At 46.5% G+C, this 26,163-nt stretch overlaps 6 non-coding genes and 41 pseudogenes across 6 annotated transcripts; all 47 read right to left on the reverse strand.

The window, feature by feature from the left end:
* Positions 1-105: 105 nt before the first annotated feature.
* LOC148256555 (5S ribosomal RNA) lies at positions 106-224 on the reverse strand (annotated as a pseudogene).
* Positions 225-427: 203 nt separating this feature from the next.
* Positions 428-546, reverse strand: LOC148256556 (5S ribosomal RNA). Its single transcript, XR_015819793.1, has one exon. It is a non-coding gene; the product is annotated as a 5S ribosomal RNA (ribosomal RNA).
* Positions 547-781: 235 nt separating this feature from the next.
* On the reverse strand, positions 782-900 carry LOC148256557 (5S ribosomal RNA; annotated as a pseudogene).
* A 208-nt stretch (positions 901-1,108) lies between these two features.
* LOC148256558 (5S ribosomal RNA) lies at positions 1,109-1,227 on the reverse strand (annotated as a pseudogene).
* Positions 1,228-1,433: 206 nt separating this feature from the next.
* LOC148256559 (5S ribosomal RNA) lies at positions 1,434-1,552 on the reverse strand (annotated as a pseudogene).
* A 559-nt stretch (positions 1,553-2,111) lies between these two features.
* Positions 2,112-2,230, reverse strand: LOC148256560 (5S ribosomal RNA; annotated as a pseudogene).
* A 563-nt stretch (positions 2,231-2,793) lies between these two features.
* On the reverse strand, positions 2,794-2,912 carry LOC148256561 (5S ribosomal RNA; annotated as a pseudogene).
* Positions 2,913-3,473: 561 nt separating this feature from the next.
* LOC148256562 (5S ribosomal RNA) lies at positions 3,474-3,592 on the reverse strand (annotated as a pseudogene).
* Positions 3,593-4,154: 562 nt separating this feature from the next.
* On the reverse strand, positions 4,155-4,273 carry LOC148256563 (5S ribosomal RNA; annotated as a pseudogene).
* A 209-nt stretch (positions 4,274-4,482) lies between these two features.
* LOC148256564 (5S ribosomal RNA) lies at positions 4,483-4,601 on the reverse strand (annotated as a pseudogene).
* A 203-nt stretch (positions 4,602-4,804) lies between these two features.
* LOC148256565 (5S ribosomal RNA) lies at positions 4,805-4,923 on the reverse strand (annotated as a pseudogene).
* A 561-nt stretch (positions 4,924-5,484) lies between these two features.
* LOC148256566 (5S ribosomal RNA) lies at positions 5,485-5,603 on the reverse strand. The gene has a single exon (XR_015820160.1). It is a non-coding gene; the product is annotated as a 5S ribosomal RNA (ribosomal RNA).
* A 206-nt stretch (positions 5,604-5,809) lies between these two features.
* LOC148256567 (5S ribosomal RNA) lies at positions 5,810-5,928 on the reverse strand (annotated as a pseudogene).
* Positions 5,929-6,491: 563 nt separating this feature from the next.
* LOC148256568 (5S ribosomal RNA) lies at positions 6,492-6,610 on the reverse strand (annotated as a pseudogene).
* A 209-nt stretch (positions 6,611-6,819) lies between these two features.
* Positions 6,820-6,938, reverse strand: LOC148256569 (5S ribosomal RNA; annotated as a pseudogene).
* Positions 6,939-7,139: 201 nt separating this feature from the next.
* Positions 7,140-7,258, reverse strand: LOC148256570 (5S ribosomal RNA; annotated as a pseudogene).
* A 559-nt stretch (positions 7,259-7,817) lies between these two features.
* On the reverse strand, positions 7,818-7,936 carry LOC148256571 (5S ribosomal RNA; annotated as a pseudogene).
* A 209-nt stretch (positions 7,937-8,145) lies between these two features.
* LOC148256572 (5S ribosomal RNA) lies at positions 8,146-8,264 on the reverse strand (annotated as a pseudogene).
* A 201-nt stretch (positions 8,265-8,465) lies between these two features.
* LOC148256573 (5S ribosomal RNA) lies at positions 8,466-8,584 on the reverse strand. The gene has a single exon (XR_015819820.1). It is a non-coding gene; the product is annotated as a 5S ribosomal RNA (ribosomal RNA).
* A 559-nt stretch (positions 8,585-9,143) lies between these two features.
* LOC148256574 (5S ribosomal RNA) lies at positions 9,144-9,262 on the reverse strand (annotated as a pseudogene).
* A 914-nt stretch (positions 9,263-10,176) lies between these two features.
* Positions 10,177-10,295, reverse strand: LOC148256575 (5S ribosomal RNA). Its single transcript, XR_015820524.1, has one exon. It is a non-coding gene; the product is annotated as a 5S ribosomal RNA (ribosomal RNA).
* Positions 10,296-10,499: 204 nt separating this feature from the next.
* Positions 10,500-10,618, reverse strand: LOC148256576 (5S ribosomal RNA; annotated as a pseudogene).
* Positions 10,619-11,179: 561 nt separating this feature from the next.
* Positions 11,180-11,298, reverse strand: LOC148256577 (5S ribosomal RNA; annotated as a pseudogene).
* Positions 11,299-11,503: 205 nt separating this feature from the next.
* LOC148256578 (5S ribosomal RNA) lies at positions 11,504-11,622 on the reverse strand (annotated as a pseudogene).
* Positions 11,623-12,169: 547 nt separating this feature from the next.
* On the reverse strand, positions 12,170-12,288 carry LOC148256579 (5S ribosomal RNA; annotated as a pseudogene).
* Positions 12,289-12,847: 559 nt separating this feature from the next.
* Positions 12,848-12,966, reverse strand: LOC148256580 (5S ribosomal RNA; annotated as a pseudogene).
* Positions 12,967-13,346: 380 nt separating this feature from the next.
* LOC148256581 (5S ribosomal RNA) lies at positions 13,347-13,465 on the reverse strand (annotated as a pseudogene).
* Positions 13,466-14,381: 916 nt separating this feature from the next.
* On the reverse strand, positions 14,382-14,500 carry LOC148256582 (5S ribosomal RNA; annotated as a pseudogene).
* Positions 14,501-14,735: 235 nt separating this feature from the next.
* Positions 14,736-14,854, reverse strand: LOC148256583 (5S ribosomal RNA; annotated as a pseudogene).
* Positions 14,855-15,416: 562 nt separating this feature from the next.
* LOC148256584 (5S ribosomal RNA) lies at positions 15,417-15,535 on the reverse strand (annotated as a pseudogene).
* A 561-nt stretch (positions 15,536-16,096) lies between these two features.
* Positions 16,097-16,215, reverse strand: LOC148256585 (5S ribosomal RNA). The gene has a single exon (XR_015820708.1). It is a non-coding gene; the product is annotated as a 5S ribosomal RNA (ribosomal RNA).
* Positions 16,216-16,775: 560 nt separating this feature from the next.
* LOC148256586 (5S ribosomal RNA) lies at positions 16,776-16,894 on the reverse strand (annotated as a pseudogene).
* Positions 16,895-17,099: 205 nt separating this feature from the next.
* On the reverse strand, positions 17,100-17,218 carry LOC148256587 (5S ribosomal RNA; annotated as a pseudogene).
* Positions 17,219-17,781: 563 nt separating this feature from the next.
* Positions 17,782-17,900, reverse strand: LOC148256588 (5S ribosomal RNA; annotated as a pseudogene).
* A 203-nt stretch (positions 17,901-18,103) lies between these two features.
* LOC148256589 (5S ribosomal RNA) lies at positions 18,104-18,222 on the reverse strand (annotated as a pseudogene).
* Positions 18,223-18,782: 560 nt separating this feature from the next.
* LOC148256590 (5S ribosomal RNA) lies at positions 18,783-18,901 on the reverse strand (annotated as a pseudogene).
* A 205-nt stretch (positions 18,902-19,106) lies between these two features.
* Positions 19,107-19,225, reverse strand: LOC148256591 (5S ribosomal RNA; annotated as a pseudogene).
* A 235-nt stretch (positions 19,226-19,460) lies between these two features.
* LOC148256592 (5S ribosomal RNA) lies at positions 19,461-19,579 on the reverse strand (annotated as a pseudogene).
* A 192-nt stretch (positions 19,580-19,771) lies between these two features.
* On the reverse strand, positions 19,772-19,889 carry LOC148256593 (5S ribosomal RNA; annotated as a pseudogene).
* A 560-nt stretch (positions 19,890-20,449) lies between these two features.
* LOC148256594 (5S ribosomal RNA) lies at positions 20,450-20,568 on the reverse strand (annotated as a pseudogene).
* A 205-nt stretch (positions 20,569-20,773) lies between these two features.
* Positions 20,774-20,892, reverse strand: LOC148256595 (5S ribosomal RNA; annotated as a pseudogene).
* Positions 20,893-22,081: 1,189 nt separating this feature from the next.
* Positions 22,082-22,200, reverse strand: LOC148256596 (5S ribosomal RNA; annotated as a pseudogene).
* A 508-nt stretch (positions 22,201-22,708) lies between these two features.
* LOC148256597 (5S ribosomal RNA) lies at positions 22,709-22,827 on the reverse strand. The gene has a single exon (XR_015820955.1). It is a non-coding gene; the product is annotated as a 5S ribosomal RNA (ribosomal RNA).
* Positions 22,828-23,389: 562 nt separating this feature from the next.
* Positions 23,390-23,508, reverse strand: LOC148256598 (5S ribosomal RNA; annotated as a pseudogene).
* A 1,241-nt stretch (positions 23,509-24,749) lies between these two features.
* On the reverse strand, positions 24,750-24,868 carry LOC148256599 (5S ribosomal RNA; annotated as a pseudogene).
* Positions 24,869-25,077: 209 nt separating this feature from the next.
* LOC148256600 (5S ribosomal RNA) lies at positions 25,078-25,196 on the reverse strand (annotated as a pseudogene).
* A 562-nt stretch (positions 25,197-25,758) lies between these two features.
* Positions 25,759-25,877, reverse strand: LOC148256601 (5S ribosomal RNA; annotated as a pseudogene).
* Positions 25,878-26,163: the final 286 nt, after the last annotated feature.

Below are 26,163 nucleotides of genomic sequence, written 5' to 3' on the forward strand. Positions count from 1 at the left end.
ATCAAGTAAAATACCACGGCGCCATGACTCACATTTGCGAATAAATCTGCGGACCATAATTAAAATCGCGCGTAATGTCGAACGGCACATCTGAAAAAAAGAAAATGGGTGCAAGACGAGAACTTCCCAAGAGGTAACCCATCATTGTACTACTTTCGCCAAAGCACACTTAACTGCGGGGTTCTGATGGGATCCAGCGCATTTGTGCTGGTGTGACCGCACCTGTTTAATTTCGTGCTGAAAATACATACACTCCTTCTTCCCTCCCCCCTCCCATCATTTATTTTCTTGTGCGTTCACACTGTACCTCTCCTTCTCGTTCTAATATCGATTAAAATGCCCCTGCTTCTTGACTCACATTTGCGCATAAACCAGCGGACCCTAGTTCTAGACGCGCGTAACGTCGAACGACCCGTTTGAAAAAAAATTGGTGCGACACGAGGACTTCCCAGGAGGTCACCCATCCGAGTACTAATCTCGCCCAAGCACACTTCACTGCGGAGTTCTGATGGGATCCGGTGCATTAGTACTGGTATGATCGCACCCGTTTAATTTTGCACTGCAAATACATAAACTCATTCCCCTTTCTTCCCCCTCCCGTCATTTGTTTCCTTGTGCGTGCGCACTGCACCTCCTGTTCTCGTTCTAGTATCAAGTAAAATGCTACAGCGCCGTGACTCACATTTGCGAATAAACATGAGGACCATAATTCAAGTCGCGCGTAACGTCGAAAGAATCATCTGCAAAAAAATGGGTGCAACACGAGGACTTCACAAGAAAATGGGTGAAATATAAGGACTTCGCAGGAGGTAACCCATGCTAGTACTACTCTCACCCAAGCACCCTTACCTACGGAGTTCTGATAGAATCCGTTGCATTAGTGCTGGTATGATCGCACCTGTTTCATTTCACGCTGCAAATACATACACTCCTTCTCCTTTCTTCCCCCTCCCGTCATTTGTTTCCTTGTGCGTGCGCATTGCACCTCTCGTTCTCGTTCATATATCAAGTAAAATGCCACGGCGCCGTGACTAACATTTGCGAATAAACCTGCGGATCATAATTAAAGTCGCGCGTAACGTCGAACGGCACATCTGAAAAAAAAAAATGGGTGCAACACGAGAACTTCCCAAGAGGTAACCCATCATTGTACTACTTTTGCCAAAGCACACTTGACTGCGGAGTTCTGATGGGATCTGGCGCATTTGTGCTGGTGTGACCGCACCTATTTAATTTCGTGCTGAAAATACATACACTCCTTCTTCCCTCCCCCCCTCCCATCATTTGTTTCCTTGTGCGTTCACACTGCACATCTCCTTCTCGTTCTAATATCGATTAAAATACCCATGATTCTTGACTCACATTTGCGTATAAACCAGCAGACGATAGTTCCAGTCGCGCGTAACGTCGAACGACCCGTCTGAAAAAAAAAATTTGTGGAACACAAGGACTTCCTAGGAGGTCACCCATTCGAGTACTACTCTCGCCCAAGCACGCTTAACTGCGGAGTTCTGATGGGATCCAGTGCATTTGTGCTGGTATGATCGCACCCGTTTAATTTCGCGCTGCAAATACATAAACTCCTTCTCCTTTCTTCCCCCTCCCGTCATTTCTTTCCTTGTGCGTGCGCACTGCACCTCCCGTGCTCGTTCTAATATCAAGTAAAATACTATGGTGTCGTGACTCACATTTGCGAATAGACTTGAGGACCATAATTCAAGTCGCGCGTAACGTCGAAAGAATCATCTGCAAAAAACTGGGTGCAACACGAAGACTTCACAAGAAAATGGGTGAAATATAAGGACTTCGCAGGAGGTAACCCATTCTAGTACTACTCTCGCCCAAGCACCCTTACCTACGGAGTTCTGATAGAATCCGTTGCATTAGTGATGGTATGATCGCACCTGTTTCATTTCGTGCTGAAAATACATACACTCCTTCTCCTTCCCTCCCACTCCCATCAATTGTTTCCTTGTGCGTTCACACTGCAGCTCTCCTTCTCGTTCTAATATCGATTAAAATGCCCCTGCTTCTTGACTCACATTTGCGTATAAACAAGCGGACCCTAGTTCCAGTCGCGCGTAACGTCGAACGACTCGTCTGAAAAAAAATTGGTGCGACACTAGGACTTCCCAGTAGGTCACCTATCCGAGTACTACTCACGCCCAAGCACACTTAACTGCGGAGTTCTGATGGGATCCGGTGCATTAGTGCTGGTATGATCGCACCCGTTCAATTCAGTGCTGCAAATACATAAACTCCTTCTCCTTTCTTCCCCCTCCCGTTATTTGTTTCCTTGTGCGTGCGCACTGCACCTTCTGTGCTCATTCTAATATCAAGTAAAATGCTACGGTGCCGTGACTCACATTTGCGAATAAACCTGAGGACCATAATTCAAGTCGCGCGTATCGTCGAAAGAATCATCTGCAAAAAAATGGGTGCAACACGAGAACTTCCTAAGAAAATGGGTGAAATATAGAGTCTTCGCAGGAGGTCACCCATCCTAGTGCTACTCTCGCCCAAGCATCCTTAACTTGCGGAGTTCTGATAGAATCCGTTGCATTGGTGCTGGTATGATTGCTCATGTTTCATTCTACGCTTCAAATACATACACTTTTTCTCCCTCCATCCCCCCTCCCGTTATTTGTTTCCTTGTGCGTACACTCTGCATCTCTCATTTTCGTTTTAATATCGATTAAAATGCCCCTGCTTCTTGACTCACATTTGCGTATAAATCAGTGGACCCTAGTTCAAGTAGCGCGTAACGTCGAACGACCCGTCTGAAAAAAAAAATTAGTGCGACACGAGGACTTCCCAGGAGGTCACCCATCCGAGTACTACTCCCGCCCAAGCACACTTAACTGCAGAGTTCTGATGGGATCCAGTGCATTAGTGATGGTATGATCGCACCTGATTTTTCACGCCGCAAATACATAAACTCCTTCTCCTTTCTTCCCCCTCCCGTCATTTGTTTCCTTGTGCGTGCGCACTGCACCTATCGTTCTCGTTCAAATATCAAGTAAAATGCCACGGCGCCGTGACTCACATTTGCGAATAAATCTGCGGACCATAATTAAAGTTGCGCGTAACGTCGAACGTCATATCTGAAGAAAAAAAAATGGGTGCAACACGAGGATTTCACAAGAAAATGGGTGAAATATAAGGACTTCGCAGGAGGTAACCCATGCTAGTACTACTCTCGCCCAAGCACCCTTACCTACGGAGTTCTGATAGAATCCGTTGCATTAGTGCTGGTATGATCGCACCTGTTTCATTTCGTGCTGAAAATACATATACTCCTTCTCTTTCCCTCCCCCTCCCATCAATTGTTTCCTTGTGCGTTCACACTGCACCTCTCCTTCTCGTTCTAATATCGATTAAAATGCCCCTGCTTCTTGACTCACATTTGCGTATAAACCAGCGGACCCGAGTTCCAGTCACGCGTAACGTCGAATGACCCGTCTGAAAAAAAATTAGTGCGACACGAGGACTTCCCAGGAGGTCACCCATCCGAGTACTACTCTCGCCCAAGCACACTTAACTGCGGAGTTATGATGGGATCCGGCGCATTAGTGGTGGTATGATCGCATCCGTTTAATTCCGTGCTGCAAATACATAAACTCCTTCTCCTTTCTTCCCCCTCCCGTCATTTTTTTTCCTGTGCGTGCGCATTGCACCTCCCGTGCTCGTTCTAATATAAAGTAAAATGCTACGGTGCCGTGACTCATATTTGCAAATAAACCTGAGGACCATAATTCAAGTTGCGCGTATCGTCGAAAGAATCATCTGCAAAAAAATGTGTGCAACACGAGGACTTCCTAAGAAAATGGGTGAAATATAAGGACTTCGCAGGAGGTCACCCATCCTAGTGCTGCTCTCGCCCAAACACCCTTAACTTGCGGAGTTCTGATAGAATCCGTTGCATTGGTGCTGGTATGATTGCTCATGTTTCATTCTGCGCTGCAAATACATACACTTTTTCTCCCTCCCCCCCCCCTCCCGTCATTTGTTTCCTTGTGCGTGCACTCTGCATCTCTCTTTCTCGTTCTAATATCGATTAAAATGCCCTTACTTCTTGACTCACATTTGCGTATAAACAAGTGGACCCTAGTTCCAGTCGCGCGTAATGTCGAACGACCCGTCTGAAAATAAAATTAGTGCGACACGAGGACTTCCCAGGAGGTCTCCAATCCGAGTACTACTCTCGCCCAAGCACACTTAACTGCGGAGTTCTGATGGGATCCGATGCATTAGTGCTGGTATGATCGCACCTGTTTAATTTCGCGCTGCAAATACATAAACTCCTTCTCCTTTCTTCCCCTTCCCGTCATTTGTTTCCTTGTGCGTGCGCACTGCACCTCTCGTTCTCGTTCAAATATCAAGTAAAATGCCACGGCGCCGTGACTCACATTTGCGAATAAATCTGCGGACCATAATTAAAGTCGCGTGTAACGTCGAATGGCACATCTGAAAAAAAGAAAATGGGTGCAACACGAGAACTTCCCATGAGGTAACCCATCATTGTACTACTTTCGCCAAAGCACACTTAACTGCGGAGTTCAGATGGGATGCGGTGCATTTGTGCTGGTCTGACCGCACCTGTTTAATTTCGTGCTGAAAATACATACACTCCTTCTTCCCTCCCCCCTCCCATCATTTGTTTCCTTGTGCGTTCACACTGCACCTCTCCTTCTCGTTCTAATATCGATTAAAATGCCCCTGATTCTTGACTCACATTTGCGTATAAACCAGCGGACCATAGTTCCAGTCGCGTGTAACGTCGAACGACCCATCTGTAAAAAACTTATTGCGATACGAGAACTTCCCAAAAGGTCACCCATCCGAGTACTACTCTCGCCCAGGCTCGCTTAACTGCAGAGTTCTGATGGGATCCAGTGCATTAGTGCTGGTATGATCGCACCCGTTTAATTTAGCGCTGCAAATACATAAACTCCTTCTCCTTTCTTCCTCCTTCCGTCATTTGTTTCCTTGTGCGTGCGCACTGCACCTCCCGTACGCGTTCTAATATCAAGTAAAATACCACGACGCCGTGGCTCACATTTGCGAATAAATCTGCGGACCATAAATCAAGTCGCGCGTAACGTCGAAAGAATCATTGTGCAAAAAGATGGGTGCAACACGAGGACCTTTAAAGAAAATGGGTGAAATATAAGGACTTCGCAGGAGGTCACCCATCCGAGTACTTTTCTCTCCCAAGCACCCTTAACTGCCGAGTTCTGATAGAATCCATTGCATTTGTGCTGGTATGATCCCTCATGTTTCATTCTGCACTGCAAATACATACACTCTTTCTCCTTCCATCCCCCCTCCCGTCATTTGTTTCCTTGTGCGTGCACTCTGTATCTCTCTTTCTCGTTCTAATATCAAGTAATATGCCTCGGCACCGTGACTCACCTTTGCAAATGAACCAGCGGTTTATAATTCCATTCGCGCGTAACATCGAACAACCCATCCGAAAAAAAATAGTTGCAACACGAGGGCTTCCCAAGTGGTCACCCATCCGAGTACTACTCTCGCCCAAGCACACTTAACTGCAGAGTTCTGATGGGATCCGGAGCTTTAGTGCTGGTATGATCGCACCTGTGTAATTTCGCGCTACAACTACATACACTCCTTCTCCTTTCTTCCCCCTCCCGTCATTTGTTTCCTTGTGCGTTCACACTTCACCTCACATTCTCGTTCTAATATCGATTAAAATGACCCTGCTTCATGACTCACATTTGCGTATAAACCAGCGGACCCTAGTTCCAGACGCGCGTAACGTCGAACGACCCGTCTGAAAAAAAAATTAGTGCGACACGAGGACTTCACAGGAGGTCACCCATCCGAGTACTATTCTCGCCAAAACACACTTAACTGCGGAGTTCTGATGGGATCAGGTGCATTAGTGCTAGTATGATCGCAACTGTTTAATTTTGCGCTTCAAATACATAAACTCATTCCCCTTTCTTCCCCCTCCGGTCATTTGTTTCCTTGTGCGTGCGCACTGCACCTCTCGTTCTCGTTCAAATATCAAGTAAAATGCCATGGCGCCGTGACTCACATTTGCGAATAAATCTGCGGACCATAATTAAAGTCGCGCGTAATGTCGAACGGCACATCTGAAAAAAAGAAAATGGGTGCAACACGAGGATTTCGCAAGAAAATGGGTGAAATATAAGGACTTCGCAGGAGGTAACCCATGCTAGTACTACTCTCGCCCAAGCACCCTTACCTACGGAGTTCTAATATAATTCGTTCCATTAGTGCTGGTATGATCGCACTTGCTTCATTTCGTGCTGAAAATACATACACTCCTTCTCCTTCCCTCCCCCTCCCATCAATTGTTTCCTTGTGCGTTCACACTGCACCTCGCCTTCTCGTTCTAATATCGATTAAAATGCCCCTGCTTCTTGACTCACATTTGCGTATAAACCAGCGGACCCCAGTTCCAGTCACGCGTAACGTCGAACGACCCGTTTGAAAAAAAATTGGTGCGACACGAGGACTTCCCAAGAGGTCACCCATCGGAGTACTACTCTTGCCCAAGCACACTTAACTGCGGAGTTCTGATGGGATCCGGTGCATTAGTGTTGGTGTGATCGCACCCGTTTAATTCCGCGCTGCAAATACATAAACTCCTTCTCCTTTCTTCCCCCTCCTGTCATTTGTTTCCTTGTGCGTGCGCACTGCACCTCTCGTTGTCGTTCAAATATCATGTAAAATGCCACGGCGCCGTGACTCACATTTGTGAATAAATCTGCGGACCATAATTAAAGTCGCGCGTAACGTCGAACGACACATCTGAAAAAAAGAAAATGGGTGCAACACGAGAACTACCCAGGAGGTAACCCATCATTGTACTACTTTCGCCAAAGCACACTTAACTGCGGAGTTCTGATGGGATCCGGTGCATTTGTGCTGGTGTGACCGCACCTGTTTAATTTCGTGTTGAAAATACATACACTACTTCCCTCCCCCCCTCCCATCATTTGTTTCCTTATGCGTTCACACTGCACCTCTCCTTCTCGTTCTAATATCGATTAAAATGCCCCTGATTCTTGACTCATATTTGCGTATGAACCAGCGGACCCTAGTTCCAGACGTGCGTAACGTCGAACGACCCGTCTGAAAAAAAATTGGTGTGACACGAGGACATCCCAGGAGGTCACCCATCCGAGTACTAATCTCGCCCAAGCATACTTAACTGCGGAGTTCTGATGGGATTCGGTGCATTTGTGTTGGTATGATCGCACCTATTTAATTTCGCGCTGCAAATTAATAAACTCATTCCCCTTTCTTCCTCCTCCCGTCATTTGTTTCCTTGTGCGTGCGCACTGCATCTCCCGTTCTCGTTCTAATATCAAGTAAAATGCTACAGCGCCGTGACTCACCTTTGCGAATAAACCTGAGGACCATAATTCAAGTCGCGCGTAATGTCGAAAGAATCATCTGCAAAAAAATGGGTGCAACACGAGGACTTCACAAGAAAATGGGTGAAATATAAGGACTTCGCAGGTGGTAACCCATGCTAATACTACTCTCGCCCAAGCACTCTTACCTACGGAGTTCTGATAGAATCCGTTGCATTAGTGCTGGTATCATCGCACCTGTTTCATTTCGTGCTGAAAATACGTGCACTCCTTCTCCTTCCCTCCCCCTCCCATCAATTGTTTCCTTGTGCGTTCACACTGCACCTCTCTTTCTCATTCTAATATCGATTAAAATGCCCCTGCTTCTTGACTCACATTTGCGTATAAACCAGCGGACCCCAGTTCCAGTCGCGCGTAACGTCGAACGACCCGTCTGAAAAAAAATTGGTGCGACACGAGGACTTCCCAAGAGGTCACCCATCGGAGTACTACTCTCGCCCAAGCACACTTAACTGCGGAGTTCTGATGGGATCCGGTGCATTAGTGTTGGTGTGATCGCACCCGTTTAATTCCGCGCTGCAAATACATAAACTCCTTCTCCTTTCTTTCCCCTCCCGTCATTTGTTTCCTTGTGCGTGCGCACTGCACCTCTCGTTGTCGTTCAAATATCATGTAAAATGCCACGGCGCCGTGACTCACATTTGTGAATAAATCTGCGGACCATAATTAAAGTCGCGCGTAACGTCGAACGGCACATCTGAAAAAAAGAAAATGGGTGCAACACGAGAACTTCCCAAGAGGTAACCCATCATTGTACTACTTTCGCCAAAGCACACTTAACTGCAGAGTTCTGATGGGATCCGGTGCTTTTGTGCTGGTGTGACCGCACCTGTTTAATTTCGTGCTGAAAATACATACACTACTTCCCTCCCCCCCTCCCATCATTTGTTTCCTTATGCGTTCACACTGCACCTCTCCTTCTCGTTCTAATATCGATTAAAATGCCCCTGACTCTTGACTCACATTTGCGTATGAACCAGCGGACCCTAGTTCCAGACGTGCGTAACGTCGAACGACCCGTCTGAAAAAAAATTAGTACGACACGAGGACTTCCCAGGAGGTCACCCATCCGAGTACTAATCTCGCCCAAGCACACTTAACTGCAGAGTTCTGATGGGATCCGGTGCATTTGTGCTGGTATGATCGCACCTATTTAATTTTGCGCTGCAAATTAATAAACTCATTCCCCTTTCTTCCTCCTCCCGTCATTTGTTTCCTTGTGCGTGCGCACTGCATCTCCCGTTCTCGTTCTAATATCAAGTAAAATGCTACAGCGCCGTGACTCACATTTGCGAATAAACCTGAGGACCATAATTCAAGTCGCGCGTAATGTCGAAAGAATCATCTGCAAAAAAATGGGTGCAACACGAGGACTTCACAAGAAAATGGGTGAAATATAAGGACTTCGCAGGTGGTAACCCATGCTAATACTACTCTCGCCCAAGCACCCTTACCTACGGAGTTCTGATAGAATCTGTTGCATTAGTGCTGGTATCATCGCACCTGTTTCATTTCGTCCTGAAAATACGTGCACTCCTTCTCCTTCCCTCCCCCTCCCATCAATTGTTTCCTTGTGCGTTCACACTGCACCTCTCCTTCTCATTCTAATATCGATTAAAATGCCCTTGCTTCTTGACTCAGATTTGCGTATAAACCAGCGGACCCTTGTTCCAGTCGCCCGTAATGTCGAACGACCCGTCTGAAAAAAAATTAGTGCGACACGAGGACTTCCCAGGAGGTCACTAATCCGAGTACTACTCTCGCCCAAGCACACTTAACTGCGGAGTTCGGATGGGATCCGACGCATTAGTGCTGGTATGATCGCACCCCTTTAATTCCGCGCTGCAAATACATAAACTCCTTCTCCTTTCTTCCCCCTCCCGTCATTTGTTTCCTTGTGCGTGCGCAATGCACCTCCCGTGCTCGTTCTAATATCAAGTAAAATGCTACGTTGCCGTGACTCACATTTGCGAATAAACCTGAGGACCATAATTCAAGTCGCGCGTATCGTCGAAAGAATCATCTGCAAAAAAATGGGTGCAACACGAGGACTTCCTAAGAAATTGGGTGAAATATAAGGACTTCGCAGGAGGTCACCCATCCTAGTACTACTCTCGCCTAAGCACACTTAACTGCAGAGTTCTGATGAGATCCAGTGCATTAGTGCTGGTATGATGCCACTTGTTTAATTTTGCGCTTCAAATACATACACTCCTTCTCTTTTCTTCCTCCTCCCGTAATTTGTTTCTTTGTGCGTGCGCACTGCACCTCCCGTACTCGTTCTAATATCAAGTAAAATGTCACGGCGCCGTGACTCACATTTGTGAATAAAACTGCGGACCATAAATCAAGTCGCGCGTAACGTCGAAAGAATCATCTGCAAAAAGATGGGTGCAACACGAGGACCTCCCAAGAAAATGGGTGAAATATAAGGACTTCGCAGGAGGTCACCCATCCGAGTACTTTTCTCGCCCAAGCACCCTTAACTACGGAGTTCTGATAAAATCCATTGCATTAGTGCTAGTATGATCCCTCATGTTTCATTCTGCACTGCAAATACATACACTCTTTCTCCTCCCATCCCACTTCCCGTCATTTGTTTTCTTGTGCGTGCACTCTGCATCTCTCTTTCTCGTTCTAATATCTAGTAATATTCCCCGGCACCATGACTCACCTTTGCAAATGAACCAGCGGTTTATAATTCCATTCGTGCGTAACGTCGAACAACCCATCCAAAAAAAAATAGGTGCAACAAGAGGGCTTCCCAAGTGGTCACCCATCCGAGTACTACCCTCGCCCAAGCACACTTAGCTGCGGAGTTCTGATGGGATCCGGAGCTTTAGTGCTGGTATGATCGCAACTGTTTAATTTTGCGCTGCAAATACATACAGTTCTTCTCCTTTTTTCCCCCTTCCGTCATTTGTTTCCTTGTGCGTTCACACTTCACCTCTCATTCTCGTTCTAATATCGATTAAAATGCCCCTGCTTCTTGACTCACATTTGCGTATAAACCAGCGGACCCTAGTTCCAGACGCACGTAACATCGAACGACCTGTCTGAAAAAAATTGGCGCGACACGAGGACTTCCCAAGAGGTCACCCATCCGAGTACTACTCTCGCCCAAGCACACATAACTGCGGAGTTCTGATGGGATCCGGTGCATTATTGCTGGTGTGATCGCACCTGTTTAATTTCGCGCTGCAAATACATAAACTCATTACCCTTTCTTCCCCCTCCCGTCATTTGTTTCCTTGTGCGTGCGCACTGCACCTCCCGTTCTCGTTCTAATATCAAGTAAAATGCCACGGCGCCGTGACTCACATTTGCGAATAAACCTGAGGACCATAATTCAAGTCGCGCATAACATCGAAAGAATCATCTGTAAAAAAATGGGTGCAACACGAGGACTTCACAAGAAAATAGGTGAAATATAAGGACTTCGCAGGACGTAACCCATGCTAGTACTACTCTCGCACAAGCACCCTTACCTACGGAGTTCTGATAGAATCCGTTGCATTAGTGCTGGTATGATCCCTCATGTTTCATTCTGCACTGCAAATACATACACTCTTTCTCCTTCCATCCCCCCTCCCGTCATTTGTTTCCTTGTGCGTGCACTCTGCATCTCTCTTTCTCGTTCTAATATCAAGTAATATGCCCCGGCACCGTGACTCACCTTTGCAAATGAACCAGTGGTTTATAATTCGATTCGCGCGTAACGTCGAACAACCCATCCGAAAAAAAAATAGATGCAACACGAGGGCTTCCCAAGTGGTCACCCATCCGAGTACTACTCGGTACCAAGCACACTTAACTGCGGAGTTCTGATGGGATCCGGAGCTTTAGTGCTGGTATGATCGCACCTGTTTACTTTCGCGCTGCAAATACATAAACTCCTTCTTCTTTCTACCCCCTTTTGTCATTTGTTTCCTTGTGCGTTCACACTTCACCTCTCAATCTCGTTCTAATATCAATTAAAATGCCCCTGCTTCCTGACTCACATTTGCGTATAAACCAGCGGACTCTAGTTCCAGACGTGCGTAACGTCGAACGACCCGTCTGAAAAAAAATTAGTGCGACACGAGTACTTCCCAGGAGGTCACCCATCCGAGTACTAATCTCGCCCAAGCACACATAACTGCGGAGTTCTGATGGGATCCGGTGCATTAGTGCTGGTATGATCGCACCTGTTTAATTTCGCACTGCGAATACATAATCTCATTCCCCTTTCTTCCCCCTCCCGTCATTTGTTTCCTTGTGCGTGCGCACTGCACCTCCCGTTCTCGTTCTAATATCAAGTAAAATGCCACGGCGCCGTAACTCAAATTTGCGAATAAACCTGAGGACCATAATTCAAGTCGCGCGTAGCGTCGAAAGAATCATTTGCAAAAAAATGGGTGCAACACGAGGACTTCACAAGAAAATGGGTGGAAATATAAGGACTTCGCAGGAGGTAACCCATGCTAGTACTACTCTCGCCCAAGCACCCTTACCTACGGAGTTCTGATAGAATCTGTTGCATTAGTGCTGGTATGATCGCACCTGTTTCATTTCGTGCTGAGAATACATACACTCCTTCTTCTTCCCTCCCCCTCCCATCAATTGTTTCCTTGTGCGTTCACACTACACATCTCCTTCTCGTTCTAATATCGATTAAAATGCCCCTGCTTCTTGACTCACATTTGCGTATAAACCAGCGGACTCTAGTTCCAGTCGAACGACCCATCTGAAAAAAATTGTTGCGATACGAGGACTTCCCAAGAGGTCACCCATCCGAGTACTACTCTCGCCCATGCACACTTAACTGCAGAGTTCTGATGGGATCCAGTGCATTAGTGCTGGTATGATGGCACTTGTTTAATTTTGCACTTCAAAAACATACACTCCTTCTCTTTTGTTCCTCATCCCGTCATTTGTTTACTTATGCGTGCGCACTGCACCTCTCGTACTCGTTCTAATATCAAGTAAAATGCCACGGCGCCGTGACTCACATTTGCGAATAAACCTGCGAACCATAAATCAAGTCGCGCGTAACGTCGAAAGAATCATCTGCAAAAAGATGGGTGCAACACGAGGACCTCCCAAGAAAATGGGTGAAATATGAGGACTTTGCAGGAGGTCACCCATCCGAGTACTTTTCTCGCCCAAGCACCCTTAACTGCGGAGTTCTGATAGAATCCGTTGCATTAGTGCTGGTGTGATCCCTCATGTTTCATTCTGCACTGCAAATACATACACTCTTTCTCCTCCCATCCCACCTCCTGTCATTTGTTTCCTTGTGCGTGCACTCTGCATCTCTCTTTCTCGTTCTAATATCAAGTAATATGCCCCAGCACCGTGACTCACCTTTGCAAATGAACCAGCTGTTTATAATTCCATTCGCGCGTAACGTTGAACAACCCATCCGAAAAAAATAGGTGCAACACGAGGGCTGCCCAAGTTGTCACCCATCCGAGTACTACTCTCGCCCAAGCACACTTAAGTGCGGAGTTCTGATTGGATCTGGGGCTTTAGTGCTGGTATGATCGCACCTGTTTATTTTCGCACTGCAAATACATACACTCCTTCTCCTTTCTTCCCCCTCCGGTCATTTGTTTCCTTGTGCGTTCACACTTCACCTCTCATTCTCGTTCTAACTCTCGCCCAAGCACACTTAACTGCGGAGTTCTGATGGGATCCGGGGCTTTAGTGCTGGTATGATCGCACCTGTTTAAATTCGCGCTGCAAATACATACACTCCTTCTCATTTCTTCCCCCTCCCGTCATTTGTTTCCTTGTGCGTTCACACTTCACCTCTCATTCTCGTTCTAATATCGATTAAAATGCCTCTACTTCTTGACTCATATTTGCGTATAAACCAGCGGATCCTAGTTCCAGACGCGCGTAACGTCGAACGACCCGTCTGAAAAAAAATTGTTGCGACACGAAGACTTCCCAGGATGTCACCGATCCGAGTACTAATCTCGCCCAAGCACACTTCACTGCGGAGTTCTGATGGGATCCTGTGCATTAGTGCTGGTATGATCGCACTTGTTTAATTTCGCGCTGCAAATACATAAACTCATTCCCCTTTCTTCCCCCTCCCGTTATTTGTTTCCTTGTGCGTGCGCACTGCACCTCCTGTTCTCGTTCTAATATCAAGTAAAATGCTACAGCGCCGTGACTCACATTTGTGAATAAACCTGAGGACCATAATTCAAGCCGCGCGTAACGTCGAAAGAATCATCTGCAAAAAAATGGGTGCAACACGAGGACTTCACAAGAAAATTGGTGAAATATAAGGACTTCGCAGGAGGTAACCCATGCTAGTACTACTCTCGCCCAAGCACCCTTACCTACGGAGTTCTGATAGAATCCGGTGCATTTGTGGTGGTATGATCGCACCCGTTTAATTCCGCGCTGCAAATACATAAACTCCTTCTCCTTTCTTCCCCCTCCCGTCATTTGTTTCCTTGTGCGTGCGCACTGCACCTCCCGTGCTCGTTCTAATATAAAGTAAAATGCTACGGTGCCGTGACTCACATTTGCGAATAAACTTGAGGATCATAATTCAAGTCGCGCGTATCGTCGAAAGAATCATCTGCAAAAAAATGTGTGCAACACGAGGACTTCCTAAGAAAATGGGTGAAATATAAGTACTTCGCAGGAGGTCACCCATCCTAGTGCTACTCTCGCCCAAGCACCCTTAACTTGCGGAGTTCTGATAGAAGCCGTTGCATTGGTGCTGGTATGATTGCTCATGTTTCATTCTGCGCTGCAAATACATACACTTTTTCTCCCTTCATCCCCCCTCCCGTCATTTGTTTCCTTGTGCGTGCACTCTGCATCTCTCCTTCTCGTTCTAATATCGATTAAAATGCCCCTGCTTCTTGACTCACATTTGCATATAAACCAGTGGACCCTAGTTTCAGTCGCGCGTAACGTCGAACGACACGTCTGAAAAAAAAATTAGTGCGACACGAGGACTTCCCAAGAGGTCACCCATCCGAGTACTACTCTCGCCCAAGCACACTTAACTACGGAGTTATGATGGGATCTGTTGCATTAGTGCTGGTATGATCGCACCTGATTAATTTCGCGCTGCAAATACATAAACTCCTTCTCATTTCTTCCCCCTCCCGTCATTTGTTTCCTTGTGCGTGCGCATTGCACCTGCCGTTCTTGTTCTAATATCAAGTAAAATGCTACAGCGCCGTGACTCACATTTGCGAATAAACCTGAGGACCATAATTCAAGTCGCGCGTAACGTCGAAAGAATCATCTGCAAAAAAATGGGTGCAACACGAGGACTTCACAAGAAAATGGGTGAAATATAAGGACTTCGCAGGAGGTAACCCATGCTAGTACTACTCTCGCCCAAGCACCCTTACCTACGGAGTTCTGATAGAATCCGGTGCATTTGTGGTGGTATGATCGCACCCGTTTAATTCCGCGCTGCAAATACATAAACTCCTTCTCCTTTCTTCCCCCTCCCGTCATTTGTTTCCTTGTGCGTGCGCACTGCACCTCCCGTGCTCGTTCTAATATCAAGTAAAATGCTACGGTGCCGTGACTCACATTTGCGAATAAACCTGAGGACCATAATTCAAGTCGCGCGTATCGTTGAAAGAATCATTTGCAAAAAAATGTGTGCAACACGAGGACTTCCTAAGAAAATGGGTGAAATATAAGTACTTCGCAGGAGGTCACCCATCCTAGTGCTACTCTCGCCCAAGCACCCTTAACTTGCAGAGTTCTGATAGAAGCCGTTGCATTGGTGCTGGTATGATTGCTCATGTTTCATTCTGCGCTGCATATATATACACTTTTTCTCCCTCCATCCCCCCTCCCGTCATTTGTTTCCTTGTGCGTGCACTCTGCATCTCTCCTTCTCGTTCTAATATCGATTAAAATGCCCCTGCTTCTTGACTCACATTTGCATATAAACCAGTGGACCCTAGTTTCAGTCGCGCATAACATCGAACGACACGTCTGAAAAAAAAATTAGTGCGACACGAGGACTTCCCAAGAGGTCACCCATCCGAGTACTACTCTCGCCCAAGCACACTTAACTACAGAGTTATGATGGGATCTGTTGCATTAGTGCTGGTATGATCGCACCTGATTAATTTCGCGCTGCAAATACATAAACTCCTTCTCATTTCTTCCCCCTCCCGTCATTTGTTTCCTTGTGCGTGCGCATTGCACCTCCCGTTTTTGTTCTAATATCAAGTAAAATGCTACAGCACCGTGACTCACATTTGCGAATAAACCTGAGGACCATAATTCAAGTCGCGCGTAACGTCGAAAGAATCATCTGCAAAAAAATGGGTGCAACACGAGGACTTCACAAGAAAATGGGTGAAATATAAGGACTTCGCAGGAGGTAACCCATGCTAGTACTACTCTCGCCCAAGCACCCTTACCTACCGAGTTCTGATAGAATCTGTTGCATTAGTGCTGGTATGATCGCACCTATTTCATTTCGTGCTGAAAATACATACACTATTTCTCCTTCCCTCCCCCTCCCATCAATTGTTTCCTTGTGCGTGCACTCTGCATCTCTCCTTCTCGTTCTAATATCGATTAAAATGTCCCTGCTTATTGACTCACATGTGCGTATAAACCAGTGGACCCTAGTTCCACTCGCGCGTAACGTCGAACGACCCGTCTGAAAAAAAAAATTAGTGCGACACGAGGACTTCCCAGGACGTCACCCATCCGAGTACTACTCTCGCCCAAGCACACTTAACTGCGGAGTTCTGATGGGATCCGGTGCATTAGTGCTGGTATGATCGCACCCGTTTAATTTTGCGCTTCAAATACATACACTCATTCTCTTTTCTTCTTCCTCCCATCATTTGTTTCCTTGTGCGTGCGCACTGCACCTCCCGTACTCGTTTTACTATCAAGTAAAATGCCACGGCGCCGTGACTCACATTTGCGAATAAACCTGCGGACCATAAATCATGCCGCGCGTAACGTCGTAAGAATCATCTGCAAAAAGATGGGTGCAACACGAGGACCTCCCAAGAAAATGGGTGAAATATAAGGACTTCGTAGGAGGTCACCCATCCGAGTACTTTTCTCGCCCAAGCACCCTTAACTGCGGAGTTCTGATAAAATCCGTTGCATTAGTGCTGGTATGATCCCTCATGTTTCATTCTGCACTGCAAATACATACACTCTTTCTCCTCCCATCCCCCCTCCCGTCATTTGTTTCCTTGTGCGTGCACTCTGCATCTCTCTTTCTCGTTCTAATATCAAGTAATAAGCCCCGGCACCGTGACTCACCTTTGCAAATGAACCAGCGGTTTATAATTCCATTTGCGCGTAACGTCGAACAACCCATCCGAAAGAAAATTGGTACAACACGAGGGCTTCCCAAGTGGTCACCCATCCGAGTACTACCCTCGCCCAAACACACTTAACTGCAGAGTTCTGATGGGATCCGGGGCTTTAGTGCAGGTATGATCGCACCTGTTTAATTTCGCGGTGCAAATACATACACTCCTTCTACTTTCTTCCCCCTCCCGTCATTTGTTTCGTTGTGCTTTCACACTTCACCTCTCATTCTCGTTCTGATATCGATTAAAATGCCCCTACTTCTTGACTCATATTTGCGTATAAACCAGCGGACCCTAGTTCCAGACGCGCCTAACGTCGAACGACCCGTCTGAAAAAAAATTAGTGCAACACGAGGACTTCCCAAGAGGTCACCCATCCGAGTACTAATCTCGCCCAAGCACACTTAACTGCGGAGTTTTGATGGGATCCAGTGCAATAGTGCTGGTATGATAGCACTTGTTTAATTTTGTGCTGCAAATACATAAACTCATTTCCTTTTCTTCCCCCTCCCATCATTTGTTTCCTTGTGCGTGCGAACTGCACCTCCCGTTCTCGTTCACATATCAAGTAAAATGCCACGGCGCCGTGACTCACATTTGCGAATAAACCTGAGGACCATAATTCAAGTCGCTCGTAACGTCGAAAGAATCATCTGCAAAAAAATAGGTACAACACGAGGACTTCACAAGAAAATGGGTGAAATATAAGGACTTCGCAGGAGGTAACCCATGCTAGTACTACTCTTGCCTAAGCACCCTTACCTATGGAGTTCTGATAGAATCCGTTGCATTAGTGCTGGTATGATCGCACCTGTTTCATTTCGCGCTGCAAATACATACACTCCTTCTCCTTTCTTCGCCCTCCCGTCATTTGTTTCCTTGTGCGTGCGCACTGCACCTCTTGTTCTCGTTCAAATATCAAGTAAAATGCCACGGCGCCGTGACTCACATTTGCGAATAAATCTGCGGACCATAATTCAAGTCACGCGTAACGTCGAACGGCACATCTGAAAAAAAGAAAATGGGTGCAACACGAGAACTTCCCAGGAGGTAACCCATCATTGTACAACTTTCGCCAAAGCACACTTAACTGCGGAGTTCTGATGGGATCCGGTGCATTTGTGCTGGTGTGATCGCACCTGTTTAATTTCGTGCTGAAAATACATACACTCCTTCTTCCCTCCCCCCTCCCATCATTTGTTTCCTTCTGCGTTCACACTGCACCTCTCCTTCTCGTTCTAATATCGATTAAAATGCCCCTGATTCTTGACTCACATTTGCGTATAAACCAGCGGACCATAGTTCCAGTCACGCGTAACGTCGAACGACCCATCTGAAAAAAAATTGTTGCGATACGAGGACTTCCCAAGAGGTCATCCATCCGAGTACTACTCTTGCCGAAGCACGCTTAACTGCAGAGTTCTGATGGGATCCAGTGCATTAGTGCTGGTATGATCGCACCCGTTTAATTCCGCGCTGCAAATACATAAACTCCTTCTCCTTTCTTCCCCCTCCCGTCATTTGTTTCCTTGTGCGTGCGCACTGCACCTCCCGTGCTCGTTCTAATATCAATTAAAATACCACGGTGCCGTGACACACATTTGCGAATAAACCTGCGGACCATAAATCAAGTCGCGCGTAACGTCGAAAGAATCATCTGCAAAAAGATGGGTGCAACACGAGGACCTCCCAAGAAAATGGGTGAAATATAAGGACTTCACAGGAGGTCACCCATCCGAGTACTTTTCTCGCCCAAGCACCCTTAACTGCAGAGTTCTGATAGAATCCATTGCATTAGTGCTGGTATGATCCCTCATGTTTCATTCTGCACTGCAAATACATACACTCTTTCTCCTCCCATCCCCCCTCCCATCATTTGTTTCCTTGTGCGTGCACTCTGCATCTTTCTTTCTCGTTCTAATATCATGTAATATGCCCCGGCACCGTGACTCACCTTTGCAAATGAACCAGCGGTTTATAATTCCATTCGCGCGTAACGTCGAACAACCCATTCGAAAAAAAATTGGTGCAACACGAGGGCTTCCCAAGTGGTCACCCATTCGAGTACTACTCCCGCCCAAGCACAATTAACTGCAGAGTTCTGATGGGATCCGGAACTTTAGTGCTGGTATGATCGCACCTGTTTAATTTCACGCTGCAAATACATACACTCCTTCTCCTTTCTTCCCCCTCCCGTCATTTGTTTCCTTGTGCGTTCACACTTCACCTCTCATTCTCGTTCTAATATCGATTAAAATGTCCCTTCTTCTTGACTCACATTTGCGTATAAACCAGCGGACCCTAGTTCCAGACGTGCGTAACGTCGAATGACCCGTCTGAAAAAAAATTGGTGCGACACGAGTACTTCCCAAGAGGTCACCCATCCGAGTAATAATCTCGCCCAAGCACACATAACTGCGGAGTTTTGATGGGATCCGGTGCATTAGTGCTGGTATGATCGCACCTGTTTAATTTTTCGCTGCAAATACATAAACTCATTCCCCTTTCTTCCCCCTCCCGTCATTTCTTTCCTTGTGCGTGCGCACTTCACCTCCCGTTCTCGTTCTAATATCAAGTAAAATGCCACGGCGCCGTGACTCACATTTGCGAATAAACCTGAGGACCATAATTCAAGTCGCGCGTAATGTCGAAAGAATCATTTGCAAAAAAATGGGTGCAACACGAGGACTTCCTAAGAAAATGGGTGAAATATAAGGACTTCGCAGGAGGTCACCCATCCGAGTACTACTCTCGCCAAAGCACACTTAACTGCGGAGTTCTGATAGGATCCGGTGCATTTGTGCTGGTGTGATCGCACCTGTTTAATTTCGTGCTGAAAATACATACACTCCTTCTTCTCTCCCCCCCTCCCATCAATTGTTTCCTTGTGCGTTCACACTGCACCTCTCCTTCTCGTTCTAATATCGATTAAAATGCCCCTACATCTTGACTCACATTTGCGTATAAACCAGCGGACTCTAGTTCCAGTCGAACGACCCATCTGAAAAAAAATTGTTGCGATACGAGGACTTCCCAAGAGGGCACCCATCCGAGTACTACTCTCGCCCAAGCACACTTAACTGCAGAGTTCTGATGGGATCCAGTGCATTAGTGCTGGTATGATGCCACTTGTTTAATTTTGCGCTTCAAATACATACACTCCTTCTCTTTTGTTCCTCATCCCGTCATTTGTTTCCTTGTGCGTGCGCACTGCACCTCCCGTACTCGTTCTAATATTAAGTAAAATGCCACGGCGCCGTGACTCACATTTGCGAATAAACCTGCGAACCATAAATCAAGTCGTGCGTAACGTCGAAAGAATCATCTGCAAAAAGATGGGTGCAACACGAGGACCTCCCAAGATAATGGGTGAAATATAAGGACTTCGCAGGAGGTCACCCATCCGAGTACTTTTCTCGCCCAAGCACCCTTTACTGCGGAGTTCTGATAGAATCCGTTGCATTAGTGCTGGTATGATCCCTCATGATTTATTCTGCACTGCAAATACATACACTCTTTCTCCTTCCATCCCCCCTCCCGTCATTTGTTTCCTTGTGCCTGCACTATGCATCTCTCTTTCTCATTATAATATCAAGTAATATGCCCCGACACCGTGACTCACCTTTGCAAATGAACCAGCAGCTTATAATTCCATTCGCGCGTAACGTCGAACAACCCATCCGAAAAAAATAGGTGCAACACGAGGGCTTCCCAAGTTGTCACCCATCCGAGTACTACTCTCGCCCAAGCACACTTAAGTGCGGAGTTCTGATGGGATCCAGGGCTTTAGTGCTGGTATGATCGCACCTGCTTAATTTCGCGCTGCAAATACATACACTCCTTCTCCTTTCTTCCCCCTCCGGTCATTGGTTTCCTTGTGCGTTCACACTTCACCTCTCATTCTCGTTCTAATATCGATTAAAATGCCCCTGCTTCTTGACTCACATATGCGTATAAACCAGTGGACCCTAGTTCCAGTCGCGCGTAACGTCAACCGACCCGTCTGAAAAAAAATTGGTGCGACACGAGGACTTCCCAAGAGGTCACCCATCCGAGTACTAGTCTCGCCCAAGCACACAAAACTGCGGAGTTCTGATGGGATCCGGTGCATTACTGCTGGAATGATTACACCTGTTTAATTTCCCGCTGCAAATACATAAACTCATTCCCCTTTCGTCCCTTTCTCGTCATTTGTTTCCTTGTGCGTGCGCACTGCAGCTCCCGTTCTCGTTCTAATATCAAGTAAAATGCTACAGTGCCGTGACTCACATTTGCGAATAAACCTGAGGACCATAATTCAAGTCGCGCGTAACGTCAAAAGAATCATCTGCAAAAATAAGGGTACAACACGAGGACTTCCTAAGAAAATGGGTGAAATATAAGGACTTCGCAGGAGGTCACCCATCCTAGTGCTACTCTTGCCCAAGCACCCTTACCTACGGAGTTCTGATAGAATCCGTTGCATTAGTGCTGGTATGATCGCACCTTTTTCATTCTGCACTGCAAATACATACACTCTTTCTCCTCCCATCCCCCCTCCCGTCATTTGTTTCCTTGTGCGTGCACTCTGCATCTCTCTTTCTCGTTCTAATATCAAGTAATAAGCCCCGGCACCGTGACTCACCTTTGCAAATAAACCAGAGGTTTATAATTCCATTCGCGTGTAATGTCGAACAACCCATCCGAATACTAATCTCGCCCAAGCACACTTCACTGCAGAGTTCTGATGGGATCCGGTGCATTAGTGCTGGTATGCTCGCACCTGTCTAATTTTGCGCTGCAAATACATAAACTCATTCCCCTTTCTTCCCCCTCCCGTCATTTGTTTCCTTGTGCGTGCGCACTGCACCTCCCGTTCTCATTCTAATATCAAGTAAAATGCTACAGCGCCATAACTCACATTTGCGAATAAACCTGCGGACCATAATTCAAGTCGCGCGTAACGTCGAAAGAATCATCTGCAAAAAAATGGGTGCAACACAAGGACTTCACAAGAAAATGGATGAAATATAAGGACTTCGCAGGAGGTAACCCATGCTAGTACTACTCTCGCCCAAGCACCCTTACCTACGGAGTTCTGATAGAATCCGATGCATTAGTGCTGGTATGACCGCACCTGTTTAATTTCATTCTGAAAATACATACACTCCTTCTTCCCTCCCCCCCTCCCATCATTTGTTTCCTTGTGCGTTCACACTGCACCTCTCCTTCTCATTCTAATATCGATTAAAATACCCCTGATTCTTGACCCACATTTGCGTATAAACCAGCGGACCATAGTTCCAGTCGCGCGTAATGTCGAATGACCCGTCTGAAAAAAAATTGGTGCGACACAAGGACTTCCCAGGAGGTCACCCATCCGAGTACTACTCTCTCCCAAGCACACTTAACTGCGGAGTTCTGATGGGATCCAGTGCAATAGTGCTGGTATGGTCGCACCCGTTTAATTTTGCGCTGCAAATAGATAAACTGCACCTCCCGTGCTCGTTCTAATATCAAGTAAAATACTACGGTGCCGTGACTCACATTTGCGAATAAACCTGAGGACCATAATTCAAGTCGCGCATAACGTCGAAAGAATCATCTGCAAAAAAATGGGTGCAACACGAGGACTTCACAAGAAAATGAATGAAATATAAGGACTTCGCAGGAGGTAACCCATGCTAGTACTACTCTCGCCGAAACACCCTTACCTACGGAGTTCTGATAGAATCCGCTGCATTAGTGCTGGTATGATCGCACTTGTTTCATTTCGTGCTGAAAATACATACACTCCTTCTCCTTCCCTCCCCCTCCCATCAATTGTTTTCTTGTGCGTTCACACTGCACCTCTCCTTCTCGTTCTAATATCGATTAAAATGCCCCTATTTCTTGACTCATATTTGCGTATAAACCAGCGGACCCCAGTTCCAATCACACGTAACGTCGAACGACCCGTCTGAAAAAAAATTGGTGCGACACAAGGACTTCCCAGGAGGTCACCCATCCGAGTACTACTCTCGCCCAAGCACACTTAACTGCGGAGTTCTGATGGGATCCGGTGCATTAGTGCTGGTATGATCGCACCCATTTAATTTTGCGCTGCAAATAAATAAACTCCTTCTCCTTTCTTCCCCCTTCCGTCGTTTGTTTCCTTGTGCGTGCACACTGCACCTCCCGTGCTCGTTCTTATATCAAGTAAAATGCTACGGTGCCGTAACTCACATTTGCGAATAAACCTGAGGACCATAATTCAAGTCGCGCGTATCGTCGAAAGAATCATCTGCAAAAAAATGGGTGCAACACGAGGACTTCCTAATAAAATGGGTGAAATATGAGGACTTCGCAGGAGGTCACCCATCCTAGTGCTACTCTCGCTGAAGCACCCTTAACTTGCGGAGTTCTGATAGAATCCGTTGCATTGGTGCTGATATGATTGCTCATGTTTCATTATGCGCTGCAACTACATACACTTTTTCTCCCTCCATCCCCCCTCCCGTCATTTGTTTCCTTGTGCGTGCACTCTGCATCTCTCCTTTTTGTTCTAATATCGATTAAAATGCCCCTGCTTCTTGACTCACATTTGTGTATAAACCAGTGGACCCTAGTTCCAGTCGCGCGTAACATCGAACGACCCGTCTGAAAAAAAAATTAGTGCGACACGAGGACTTCTCAGGAGGTCACCCATCCGAGTACTAATCTCGCCCAAGCACACTTCACTGCGGAGTTCTGATGAGATCTGGTGCATTAGTGCTGGTATGATCACACCTATTTAATTTTGCGCTGCAAATACATAAACTCATTCCCCTTTCTTCCCCCTCCCATCATTTGTTTCCTTGTGCGTGCGCACTGCACCTCCCGTTCTCGTTCTAATATCAAGTAAAATGCTATAGCGCCGTGACTCACATTTGCGAATAAACTTGAGGACCATAATTCAAGTCGCGCATAACGTCGAAAGAATCATCTGCAAAAAAATGGGTGCAACACGAGGACTTCACAAGAAAATGGCTGAAATATAAGGACTTCGCAGGAGGTAACCCATCCGAGTACTACTCTCGCCCAAGCACACTTAACTGCAGAGTTCTGATGGGATCCAGGGCTTTAGTGCTGGTATAATCGCTCCTGTTTAAGTTCGCGCTGCAAAAACATACACTCCTTCTCCTTTCTTCCCCCTTCCGTCAATTGTTTCCTTGTGCGTTCACATTGCACCTCTTATTCTCGTTCTAATATCGATTAAAATGCCCCTGCTTCTTGACTCACATTTGCGTATAAACCAGCGGACCCTAGTTCCAGTCGCGCGTAACGTCGAACGACCCGTCTGAAAAAAAATTGTTATGACACGAGGACTTCCCAGGAGGTCACCCATCCGATTACTACTCTCACCCAAACACACTTAACTGCGGAGTTCTGATTGGATCCGATGCATTAGTGGAGGTATGATCGCACCCGGTTAATTCTGCGCTGGAAATACATAAACTCCTTCTCCTTTCTTCCCCCTCCCGTCATTTGTTTCCTTCTGCGTGCGCACTGCACCTCCCGTGCTCGTTCTAATATCAAGTAAAATGCTACGGTGCCGTGACTCACATTTGCGAATAAACCTGAGGACCATAATTCAAGTCGCGCGTATCGTCGAAAAAATCATCTGCAAAAAAATGGGTGCAACACGAGGACTTCCTAAGAAAATGGGTGAAATATAAGGACTTCGCAGGAGGTCACCCATCCTAGTGCTACACTCGCCCAAGCACCCTTAACTTGCGGAGTTCTGATAGAATCCGTTGCATTGGTGCTGGTATGATTGCTCATGTTTCATTTTGCACTGCAAATACATACACTTTTTCTCCCTCCATCCCCCCTCCCGTCATTTGTTTCCTTGTGCGTGCACTCTGCATCTCTCTTTCTCGTTCTAATATCGAGTAAAATGCCCTTGCTTCTTGACTCACATTTGCGTATAAACCAGTGGACTCTAGTTCCAGTCGCGCGTAATGTCGAACGACATGTCTGAAAAAAAAAATTAGTGCGACAAGAGGACTTCCCAGGAGGTCACCCATCCGAGTACCACTCTCTCCCAAGCACACTTAACTGCGGAATTCTGATGGGATCCGGTGCATTAGTGCTAGTATGATCGAACCTGTTTAATTTCGCGCTGCAAATACATAAACTCCTTCTCCTTTCTTCCCCCTCTCGTCATTTGTTTCCTTGTGCATGCGCACTGCACCTCTCGTTCTCGTTCAAATATCAAGTAAAATACCACGGCGATGTGACTCACATTTGCGAATAAATCTGCGTACCATAATTAAAGTCGCGCGTAACGTCGAACGGCACATCTGAAAAAAAGAAAATGGGTGCAACACGAGAAATTCCCAGGACGTAACCCATCATTGTACTACTTTCGCCAAAGCACACTTAACTGCGGAGTTCTGATGGTATCCGTTGCATTTGTGCTGGTATGATCGCACCCGTTTAATTCCGCGCTGCAAATACATAAACTCCTTCTCTTTTCTTCCCCCTCCCGTCATTTGTTTCCTTGTGCGTGCGCACTGCACCTCCCGTGCTCGTTCTAATATCAAGTAAAATGCTACGGTGCCGTGACTCACATTTGCAAATAAACCTGAGGATCATAATTCAAGTCGCCCGTATCGTCGAAAGAATCATCTGCAAAAAAATGGGTGCAACACGAGGACTTCATAAGAAAATGGGTGAAATATAAGGACTTTGCAGGAGGTCACCCATCCTAGTGCTTCTCTCACCCAAGCACCCTTAACTTGCTGAGTTCTGATAGAATCCGTTGCATTGGTGCTGGTATGATTGCTCATGTTTCATTCTGCGCTGCAAATACATACACTTTTTCTCCCTCCATCCCCCCTCCCGTCATTTATTTCCTTGTGCGTGCACTCTGCATCTCTTTTTCTCGTTCTAATATTAATTAAAATGCCCCTGCTTCTTGACTCACATTTGCGTATAAACCAGTGGACCCTAGTTCCAGTCGCGCGTAACGTCGAACGACCCGTCTGAAAAAAAGATTAGTGCGACACGAGGACTTCCCAGGAGGTCACCCATCCGAGTACTACTCTCGCCTAAGCACACTTAAATGCGGAGTTCTGATGGGATCCGGTGCATTAGTGCTGGTATGATCGTAGCTGTTTAATTTTGCGCTGCAAATACATAAACTCATTCCCCTTTCTTCCCCCTTCCGTCATTTGTTTCCTTGAGCGTGCGCACTGCACCTCCCGTTCTCGTTCTAATATCAAGTAAAATGCTACAGCGCCGTGACTCACATTTGCGAATAAACCTGAGGACCATAATTCAAGTCGCGCGTAACGTCGAAAGAATCATCTGCAAAAAAATGGGTGCAACACGAGGACTTCACAAGAAAATGGGTGAAATATAAGGACTTCGCAGGAGGTAACCCATGCTAGTACTACTCT

This window comes from Carica papaya, chromosome 5 (genome assembly GCF_054855325.1).
Source record: "Carica papaya isolate Zhongbai chromosome 5, ASM5485532v1, whole genome shotgun sequence".
Lineage (NCBI taxonomy): Eukaryota > Viridiplantae > Streptophyta > Magnoliopsida > Brassicales > Caricaceae > Carica > Carica papaya.